The sequence below is a fragment of the Salvelinus sp. IW2-2015 genome, linkage group LG22, assembly GCF_002910315.2.
Source record: "Salvelinus sp. IW2-2015 linkage group LG22, ASM291031v2, whole genome shotgun sequence".
Taxonomy (NCBI): domain Eukaryota; kingdom Metazoa; phylum Chordata; class Actinopteri; order Salmoniformes; family Salmonidae; genus Salvelinus; species Salvelinus sp. IW2-2015.
Window position 1 is genome coordinate 19855183 of NC_036862.1, and position 11715 is coordinate 19866897.

Below are 11715 nucleotides of genomic sequence, written 5' to 3' on the forward strand. Positions count from 1 at the left end.
TTCGAAACTGACCACGACTGACCGACTACATCACCCTTGACTGACCGACTACATCACCTTGACTGACCGACTACATCACCTTGACTGACCGACTACATCACCTTGACTGACCGACTACATACCTTGACTGACGACTACAATCACCATGTGACTGACCGACTACATCACCATGACTGACCGACTACATCACCATGACTGACCGACTACATCACCATGACTGACCGACTACATCACCATGACTGACCAACTACATCACCATGACTGACCAACTACATCACCATGACTGACCAACTACACTGAACAAAATACTAATGCAACAATTTCAAAGATTTTACTGAGTTACAGTTCATATAAAGAAATCAGTCAATGTAAATAAATTCATTAGGCCCTAATCTATAGAGTTCACATGACTGGGAATACAGATCTGCATCTGTTGGTCACAGATACATAAAAATAAATTGGCCTAACAAATGGGCCTCAGGATCTCGTCACGGTATTTCTGTGCATTCAAATTGCCATCGATAAAATGCAACTGTGTTCGTTGTCCGTAGCTTATGCCTGCCTAAACCATAACAGAATGCCCCGTGGTGGGGGTGGGGTACACAAATTTGACATCAGCAAACCGCTCGCCGGTTGGATGTACTGACAATTTCTCTAAAACGATGTTGGAGGTGGCTTATGGTAGAGATATGAACAATAAATTCTCTGGCAACAGCGCTGGTGGATATTCCTGCAGTTAGCATGCCAAGTGCACGCTCTTGAGACATCTGTGACATTGTGTTGTGTGACAAAACTACATATCTTAGAGTGACCTTATATTGTTCCCAGCAGCTTCTTGATATGCTACACCTGTCAGGTGGATGAATTAGCTTGACAAAAGGGGAAATCCTCACTAACAAGGATGTAAACAAATTTGTCAACAAAATATGAGAGAAATAAGCTTTTTGTGCATATGAAAAATTTCTGGGATCTTCTATTTCAGTTCATGAAATATGGGACCAACACGTTTTGTTTTTATATTTTTGTTCAGTGTACATCACCATGACGACCAACTAAATCACCATCATCATGATTGACAAACTAGATCATCATGACGACTAACTACATCACCATGACGACCAACTACATCACCATGACCAAACCGGACTAACACATATTGTCCTAACAGTTATTGATTATTCCTTCAATAACTAAGTGGGTGGAAAGAGAGTGAGGGATGGATGGAAGCAGAGAAAAAGAAACGAAGAGGTGATTGTCAAATATATTTATTGATTTTGTTGTTTCTTTCACTGGACGACAGAAAGTGCATTCAATCCCAAGATGCTTTCTAGCCCGGCACTGTGAGTGGTCTGTCCTCCTAATAACTCTAAGTGAGCTTAATGTCAGCTTAAGAGAAACACACACGCACACACACACACCAGCCAATGTTGATAAATCAGTGTGCATTGGAGTCTTAAAAATGTCAACCTGAGGAGGCTTTTAGATGCACTTTAACATACACCCTGGCTCTGTGTGTGTGTGTTGAGGAATTGATGATGACAACAGTCAAGATTCCTAGTGTGCTCATAGGGCGTATCCTAGTGCATGTGTGCGTGTTCAAGTTTATGACTAGACTTCCCTACCTTTCATTAATGCACTGTGTGTGTGTGTGTGTGTGTGTGTGTGTGTGTGTGTGTGTGTGTGTGTCCCGGGTCTCCCTGGGTGCCTAGAGATGATATCACAGGAATCTAGTCGCCAGCAGATTCTTAGGGTGGGGTGCACCCAACATTCTACTGTGGCTCCCCTTTCTCCTCTCCTCCTTGACACTCCATGACATCATCATGAGTTCCACCAGGCGATTGTTTGAATCACAAAGAAGAAAAAGATCCATCTTCTGTCTCTTTCTCTCCCTTTGCATTGCTCTCTTTTCATCTGCTGTCTGTTCGTTTAACCGTGCCTAGAGAMACGCTCACACGGACGAGTTCTCCTTTGCCTCTGAAGATGTGTGTGTGTGTGTGTGTGTTGAGGAGGGAAGGGGGTGAGATGGATATAGGAGTAGAAAGCAAGGAAACGAAGCAGAGAGAATGAGAAGTCCTGAGGAATACTCGGAGCTCCATTATTTACTGTTTGAAGCTGATCCCTCTTTTTTTWAAATCAAATCACATTGTATTGGTCACATACACATACTTAGCAGATGTTATTGCGGGTGTAGCGAAATGCTTGTGTTCCTAGCTCCAACAGTGCAGTAATATCTAACAATTTACAACAACACACACATCTAAAAGTAAAAGAATGGAATTAAGAAATATTAGATCGAGCAATGTCAGAGTGGCATGGACTAAAATACTAAAATAGAATACAGTATTTACACATATGTGATGAGTAAAGCAGTATGTAAACACTATTKAAAGTGACTAGTGTTCCATRATTAAAGCGGCCAGTGATTCCAAGTCTATGTACAGTGGGACAAAAAAGTATTTAGTCAGCCACCAATTGTGCAAGTTCTCCCACTTAAAAAGATGAGAGAGGCCTGTAATTTTCATCATAGGTACACTTCAACTATGACAGACAAAATGAGAAAAAAAAATCCAGAAAATCACATTGTAGGATTTGTAATGAATTTATTTGCAAATTATAMATAGGACAGCAGCCTCTAAGGTGCAGGGTTGCGTAACCGGGTGGAAGCCGGCTAGTGATGGCTATTTAACAGTCTYATGGKCTTGAGATAGAAGCTGTTTTTCAGTCTCTCGGTCCRAGCTTTGATGCACCTGTACTGACCTCACCTTCTGGGTGATAGCGGGGTGAACAGGCCGTGGCTCGGGTGGTTGATGTCCTTGATCTTTTTGGCCTTCCTGTGACATCGGGTGCTGTAGGTGTCTTGGGAGGGCAGGTAGTTTGCCCCCAGGTGATGCGTTGGGCAGACCGTACCACCCCCTGGAAAGCCCTGCGGTTGCATGGCGGTGCAGTTCCCGTACCAGGCTGTGATAGACCGACAGGATAATCTCAATTGTGCATCTGTAAAAGTTTGAGGATTTTAGGTGACAAGCCACATTTCTTCAGCCTCCTGAGGTTGAAGAGGRGCTGTTGCTCATTCTTCKCCACACGGTCTGTGTGGGTGGACCATTTCAGATCGTCATCAACTTGAAGCTTTCCACCTTCTCCACTGCGGTCACGTCGATGTGGATAGGTGCGTGTTACACGATCATCTATTTTTGTTGACGTTGAGTGAGAAGTTATTTTCCTGGCACCAATCTCCAAGGGCTCTCATCTCCTCCCTGTAGGCTGTCTCGTCATTGTTGGTTATCAGGCCTACTACTGTTGTGTCGTCTGCAAACTTGATGATTGAGTTGGAGYCGTGAGTGGCCACGCAGTCATGGGTGAACAGGGAGTATAGGAGCGGGCTGAGCACGCACCCTTGTGGGGCCCCTGTGTTGAGGATCATCAAAGTAGAGGGGTTGTTTCCAACCTGGGGGCYGCCAGTCAGGAAATCCAGGACCCAGTTGCACAGGGCGGGGTTCAGACCCAGGGCCCCGAGTTTATTTTATGAATTTGGAGGGTACTATGGTATTGAATGCTGAGCTATAGTCAATGAACAGCATTCTTACATACAGTTGAAGTCGGAAGTTTACATACATTTACATTTTACATTTAAGTCATTTAGCAGACGCTCTTATCCAGAGCGACTTACAAATTGGAAAGTTCATACATATTCATCCTGGTCCCCCCGTGGGGAATGAACCCACAACCCTGGCGTTGCAAGCGCCATGCTCTACCAACTGAGCCACACGGGACATACAACTTAGCKAAAAACATTTCAACTCAGTTTCACAATTCCTGACGTTTAATCTTAGTAATAATTCCATGTCTTAGGTCAGTTACGATCACCAGTTTATTTTAAGAATGTGAAATTTCAGAATAATAGTAGAGAGAATTATTTATTTCAGCTTTTATTTCTTTCATCACATTCCCAGTGGGTCAGAAGTTCACACACACACTCAATTAGGATTTGGTAGCATTGCCTTTAAATTGTTTAACTTGGGTCAAACGTTTCAGGTAGCCTTCCACAATAAGTTGGGTGAATTTTGGCCCATTCCTCCTGACAGAGCTGGTGTAACTGAGTCAGGTTTGTAGGCCTCCACATTTTCTATAGGATTGAGGTCAGGGCTTTGTGATGGCCACTCCAAAACCTTGACTTTGTTGTCCTTAAGCCATTTTGCCACAACTTTGGAAGTATGCTTGGGGTCATTGTCCATTTGGAAGAGCCATTTGCGACCAAGCTTTAACTTCCTGACTGATGTCTTGAGATGTTGCTTCAATATATCCACATAATTTTCCAACCTCATGATGCCATCTATTTTGTGAAGTGCACCAGTCCCTCCTGCAGCAAAGCACCCCAACAACATGATGCTGCCACTCCCGTCCTTCACGGTTGGGATGGTGTTCTTCGGCTTGCAAGCCTCCCCCTTTTTCCTCCAAACATAACGATGGTCATTATGGCCAAACAGTTCTATTTTTGTTTCATCAGACCAGAGGACATTTCTCCAAAAAGTACGCTCTTTGTCCCCATGTGCAGTTGCAAACCGTAATCTGGCTTTTTTAATGGAGGTTTTGGAGCAGTGGCTTCTTCCTTGCGGAGTGGCCTTTCAGGTTATGTCTATATGGGACTTGTTTTACTGTGGATATAGATACTTGTGTACCTGTTTCCTCCAGCATCTTCACAAGGTCCTTTGCTGTTGTTCTGGGGTGGATTTGCACTTTTCGTACAAAAGTACGTCTCTAAGAGACAGAACGCGTCTCCTTCCTGAGCGGTATGACGGCTGTGTGGTCCCATGGTGTTTATACTTGCATACTATTGTTTGTACAGATGAAATGAATGATGAACCAGACTTGTGGAGGTCTACAGTTTTTTTTCTGATGTCTTGGCTGATTTCTTTTGATTTTCCCATGATGTCAAGCAAAGAGGCACTGAGTTTGAAGGTAGGCCTTGAAATACATCCACAGGTACACCTCCAATTGACTCAAATGATGTCAATTAGCCTATCAGAAGCTTCTAAAGCCATGACATCATTTTCTGGAATTTTCCAAGCTGTTTAAAGGCACAGTCAACTTAGTGTATGTAAACTTCTGACCCACTGGAATTGTGATACAGTAAATTATAAGTTAAATAATCTGTCTGTAAACGATTGTTGGAAAAACTACTTGTGTCATGCACAAAGTAGATATCCTAACCGACTTGCCAAAACTATAGTTTGTTAACAAGAAAGTTGTGGAGTGGTTGAAAAACTAGTTTTAATGACTCCAACCTAAGTGTATGTAAACTTCCGACTTCAACTGTAGGTATTCCTATTGTTCAGATGGAATAGGGCAGTGTGATTGCATTGTCTGTGGATCTATTGGGGCGGTAAGCAAATTGAAGAGGGTCTATGGCGTCAGGTAAGGTAGAGGTGATATGTTCCTTYACTAGCCTCTCAAAGCACTTCATGAWGAAAGTAGTGAGTGCTACAGGGCGATAGTCATTTGGCTCTGTTACCTTTGCTTTCTTGGGTACAGGAACAACGGTGGACATCTTGTCGCAAGTGGGGACAGCAGACTGGGATAGGGAGAGATTGAATATGTCCGTAAACACTCCAGCCAGCTGGTCTGCGCATGCTGAGGACGCAGCTAGGGATGTCGTCTGTGCCATCAGCCTTGCATGGGTTAACGTGCTTAAATGTCTTACTCATGTTGGCCATGGAGAAGGAGAGCCCACAGTACTTGGTAGCGGGATGCATCGGTGACACTGTGTTATTCTCAAAGTGGGCGAAGGTGTTTAGCTTGTCCGGAGGCAAGACGGTGTCCGCAGCGTGGCTGGTTTTCCCTTTGTAGTCCGTGATTGTCTGTAGAACCATACGTCTCGTGTCTGAGCCGTTGAATTGCGACTTTACTTTGTCTCTGTACTGACGTTTTGCCTGTTTGATTGCCTTACGGAGGGAATAACTACACTGTTTGTATTCGGCCATATTCCCAGTCACCATGCCATGGTTAAATGCGGTGGTTCGTGCTTTCAGTTTTGTGCGAATGCTGCCATCTATCCACGGTTTCTGGTTAGGATAGGTTTTAATAGTCACAGTGAGTACAACATCTCCTATACACTTCCTAATGAACTCAGTCACCATATRCGTGTAGTCGTCAATGTTATTCTCAGAGGCTACCCGGAACCTTTCCTAGTCCGCGTGGTCAAAACAATCTTGAAGCATGGATTCCAATTGGTCAGACCAGTGTTCAATAGACCTTAGCACGGGTACTTCCTGTTTGAGAGTGTCTACCTATAAGAAGGGAGGAGAAAAATGGAGCCATGATCAGATCTGCCGAAGGGAGGGCCTTGTAGGTATTTCGAAAAGTTGAGTAGCAGTGGTCCAATGATTTACCAGTGCGAGTATTACAGTCAATGTGTTGGTAGAACTTCGYTAGCGTTTTCCTAAAATCTGCTTTGTTAAAATCCCCAGCTACCATAAATGTGGCCTCAGGATATGTGGTTTCCAGTTTGCACAAAGTCCAATGTAGTTCTTCGAGGGCCGTCGTGGTATCGGCTTGAGGGGGAATATACACAGCTGTGACTATAACCATAGAGAATTATCTTGGGAGGTAATACGGTCGGCATTTGATTGTGAGGTATTCTAGATTGGGTGAACAAAAGGACTTGAATTTCTGTATGTTATCACAATCACACCYTGGGTAGTTTATCACCGTTCTTCTTCCCAGAGAGTTCTTTATTCCTGTCTGCTCGATGTACTGAAAACCCCCAAAAATGTCTGGGCTAATAATGCAAGAAATAACACACAAAAAAACTAAATACTGCAAAGTTGCTTAGGAACTAGGAGCAGAGCTGCCATATCTGTCGGCACCATCTTACGCCATTTGCCCTTTCTCCTTCTGTCTCTCCCTTCCCCTTCCTATTTATTTTTCTCTGAGAATAAAATGGAAGTGTGTGTGTGTGTGTGTGTGTGTGAGTGAGAGAGAGAGAGAAAGAATTAAAAGAGAGCTATGAGGAACCACTTTGACTGGTTCCTCATCTCTAAGTCTAAGTACAGAGACAGTTCATGTGTGCGGTACTTAGACTCTATATCTCTTTCTTTCTCCCCCTCTGTGCTTATCCCGAGTAAACTACAGGGAAAGGGCTGGTCAGTGACCTCACCATTGAACTACTCACTCCTCATATGATAACTATTAAACACAGAGCTGGACAAGACACACACATATTCTTACAGGTATGAGGGTCTCTGCCCACCAGCTGTCTTGTCCCACCCACCAAGCCAATCACCAAGGCAACACCATAAATAATGCCCATTGCAAAGCCTGCTCGGAGCCCAGAGCTGCTCCACCCCTGAGAAAACTAATGATATAACTAGATAAGTGTGTGTGTGTGTGTGTGCGTGAGTGAGAGAGAGAGAGAACAAAAACTGTTATCTAGCCTAACTAGAGAACAAAATTTGAGTCCAAAAAGCTCAGCATGGTAGCAGGYGGCCCTTAACTGTTCAACTAGTAAATATTTAGACTCCAAGAATTGTTATGGTTTTATAAATGTATTGTATGCATGCATGCGTGTGTATATGTGTCTTCATTGAGTATTGTTAGCTGCAGCGCTGTCTGTGATTGTTAGCAGATCTCCTGTCACACACACAGAGACACAGAGAGACAGAGAGAGATGTAAAATAGCCAACAACTCTCTCAGACACACTCAACTTTTTCCTGTCACTAACCTGCTGGCTAGTCTTTCAAAACATAGGCGTGGCCAGCTAACCAGTTAGCCAGCTAGCATGTCACCAGCTAGCTTCCTTGCCAGTTAGCCTGATATAACCACAATCCCATCCACAATCCACATTGTAACTGACTGTAGCAAACTACCTTCTTGCCACCAAACGATCCCTTCAATWCCATACTATCCCTTTAACAAACACTCTAACACCCAAACTATCCCACTCCAAACAGTTTGCGTTCCCCTGCTCAGACATAACATGCATCAACCAAAGGCTGTGTGCCACGTCATCGTCTGTTCAGTCAAATCAAAAAATAGAATAAAAATACGTTATTTGTCACATGCGCCAAATACAACAGGTATTGTACCTTACAGTGAAATGCTTACTTACAAGCCCGTAACCAACAGTGCAGTTAAGAAAATACCTAAAAAAAATGTAAAGTAAGAGATAAGAATAACAAATAATTAAAGAGCAGCAGTAAATAACAATAGCGGGGCTATATACAGGGGGTACCGGTACAGAGTCAATGTCAATGTGCGGGGGCACCAGTGTCGAGGTAATATATACACGTAGCTAGAGCTATTAAAGTGACTATGCAGAGATAATAACAGAGAGTAGCAACAGCATTCCAGAGGGGGGCAATGCAAATAGTCTGGGTAGCCATTTGAATAGCTGTTCAGAAGTCTTATGGCTTGGGGTTGAAGCTATTTAAGAGCCTCTTGGACCTAGACTTGGTGCGCCGGTACCACTTGCCATGCGGTTGCAGAGAGAAGAGTCTATGACTGGGTGACTGGAGTCTGACAATTTTTAGGGCCTTCCTTTGACACCGCCTGGTATAGAGGTCCTGGATGGCAGGAAGTATGGACCCGGTGAAACCAGATCTCAACCCAGTCACAACATACGTCATCAGAGTGCGACGTATGTTTGTTGTTGTTGAACGCTGTCGAACGCCGAAACCTGTCGAACGCTGACGCCTAAACTAAAGACATTGGTTTAAAAGCGTACCGTGTTTTTATATACTTTAATTTTATTTTGATTCCTGCGGCTCAGTTGGGCTAAATGGCTGTGAGCGCTGCTATCTGTCCCGGGATCCTGCCAGATTCCATATAGGGGGAGATACACGAAAGCCCAGCAAGCTGGCTCGGCGGTCTCAAATGGAGGCCGCTATTGAACGTTTCCAACGTTGCAGGAGTTGCGTTTACTTTGCTTTGTTCCGGGACAATGTGGAACTCGTTGACTTTCAATGTAAATGGAAATTGATCYAAAATGTATCACTAGCCACTTTAAACAATGCCACTTAATATAATGTATATGTATATACTGTACTCTATATCATCTACTGCATCTTGCAATCTTTATGTAATACATGTATCACTAGCCACTTTAAAGGGGGGAAAAGAGAGCTTGCAAAGTTCTCCCACTAAAAAGATGAGGCCTGTAATTTTCATCATAGGTACACTTCAACTATGACAGACAAAATTAGAAAAAAAAATGCAGAAAATCACATTGTAGGATTTTTTATGAATTATTTGCAAATTATGGTGGAAAATAAGTATTTGGTCAATAACAAAAGTTTCTCAATACTTTGTTATATACCCTTTGTTGGCAATGACAGAGGTCAAACGTTTTCTGTAAGTCTTCACAAGATTTTCACACACTGTTGCTGGTATTTGGCCCATTCCTCCATGCAGATCTCCTCTAGAGCAGTGATGTTTTGGGGCTGTTGCTGGGCAACACGGACTTTCAACTCCCTCCAAAGATTTTCTATGGGGTTGAGATCTGGAGACTGGCTAGGCCACTCCAGGACCTTGAAATGCTTCTTACGAAGCCACTTCTTTGTTGCCCGGGCGTGTGTTTGGGAGCATTGTCATGCTGAAAGACCCAGCCACGTTTCATCTTCAATGCCATTGCTGATGGAAGAGGTTTCACTCAAAATCTCACGATACATTGGCCCCATTCATTCTTTCCTTTACACGGATCAGTCGTCCTGGTTCCTTTGCCAGAAAACAGCCCCCAAAGCATGATGTTTCCACCCCCATGCTTCACAGTAGGTATTGGTGTTTCTTTGGATGCAACTCAGCATTCTTTGTCCTCCAAACACGACGAGTTGAGTTTTTACAAAAAGTTCTATTTTGGTTTCATCTGACCATATGACATTCTCCCAATCTTCTTCTGGATCACCCAAATGCTCTCTAGCAAACTTCAGCGGGCCTGGACATGTAACTGGCTAAAGCAGGGGGACACGTCTGGCACTGCAGGATTTGAGTCCTGGCGGCGTAGTGGTGTTACTGATGGTAGCGGTCTTGTTATTTGGTCCCGCTCTCTGCAGGTCTTTCACTAGGTCCCCCCGTGTGGTTCTGGATTTTGCTCACCGTTCTTGTGATCATTTGACCCACGGGGTGAGATCTTGCGTGGAGCCCCAGATCGGGGAGATTATCAGTGGTCTTGTATGTCTTCCATTTCCTAATAATTGCTCCCACAGTTTTGATTTCTTCAAACCAAGCTGCTTACCTATTGCAGATTCAGTCTTCCCAGCCTGGTGCAGGTCTACAATTTTGTTTCTGGTGTCCTTTGACAGCTCTTGGCCTTGGCCATAGTGGAGTTTGGAGTGTGACTGTTTGAGGTTGTGGCACAAGTGTCTTTTTATACTGTAACAAGTTCAAACAGGTGCCATTAATACAGGTAACGAGTGGAGGGACAGAGGAGCCCTTTAAAGAAAAGTTACAGGTCTGTGAGAGCCAGAAATCTTGCTTGTTTGTTAGGTGACCAAATACTATTTTCCACCATAATTTGCAAATAAATTCATTAAAAATCCTACAACATGTGATTTTCTGGATTTCTTTTTCATTTTGTCTGTCATAGTTGAAGTGTACCTATGATGAAAAACAGCCCTCTCTCATTCTTTTAAGTGGGAGAACTTGCACAATTGTGGCTGACTAAATACTTTTTCGCCCCACTGTATCTTTTATGTACATATTCTTTGTATCCCTTTACACTTGTGTGTATAAGGTAGTAGTTTGTGGAATGTTAGGTTAGTTACTCGTTGGTTATTACAGCATTGTGGAACTAGAAGCACAAGCAGTTCGCGACACTCGCATTAACATCTGCTAACCATGTGTATTGTGACAAATAAAATTTGATTTGATTAGTGATGAGCTTGAGGGCACTATGGTGTGAACGCTGAGCGTAGTCAATGAATTGCATTCTCACATAGGTGATACATTTTGTCCAGCGTGTGAAAGGCAGTGTCGGAGTGCAAATGAGATTGCATCATCTGTGGATCTGTTGGTGCGGTAACAAATTGGAGTGGGTCTAGGGTTTTCTGAAATAATGGGTTTGATTTAGGCAGGTTACTTAGTGTTCTTCGGCACAGGGACGTATAATGGTGGTCTGCTTGAAACATGTTGGTATTACAGACTCAGACAGGGAGAGTGTTGAAAAAAGACACTTGCCAGTTGGTCAGTGCACGCTTGGAGTACACGTCCTGGTAATCAGTCTGGCCTGCAGCTTCGTGAAATGTTGAGCCTGTTGAAGGTCTTACTCACATCGGCTTTTGCGGAAGAGCGTGATGCACAGCAGTCTGCCTGGAACGGCTGATGCTGTCATGCAATGTTTACAGTTGTTACTTGCCTCGAGCGCGAAGCATAGAAGTTATTTAGCTCTCGTGCTGGTAGGCTCTTGTCAGCCTGGGCAACTCTCGGCTGTGCCTTCCCTTTTGTAGTCTAATAGTGTGTGGCAAGCCCTGCACACAATCGGACGCGGCATGCAGAGCCAGTGTTAGTACGATTCGATCTTAGTCCTGTCACTGACGCTTTGCTTTATTTGAGGTTCGTCGGAGAGAATAGCGGCATTTCTTAATAAAGCTCTGTGTTAGAGGTCCCGCTCTTGAAGCGGCAGCTCTTAATCCTTTAACTCGGTGCGAAATGTTTGCCATAGTCCATGGCTGTCTGGTTGCGGAGTATGTTACGTAGCAGTCACTGTTGGGAACGATGTCATCAAA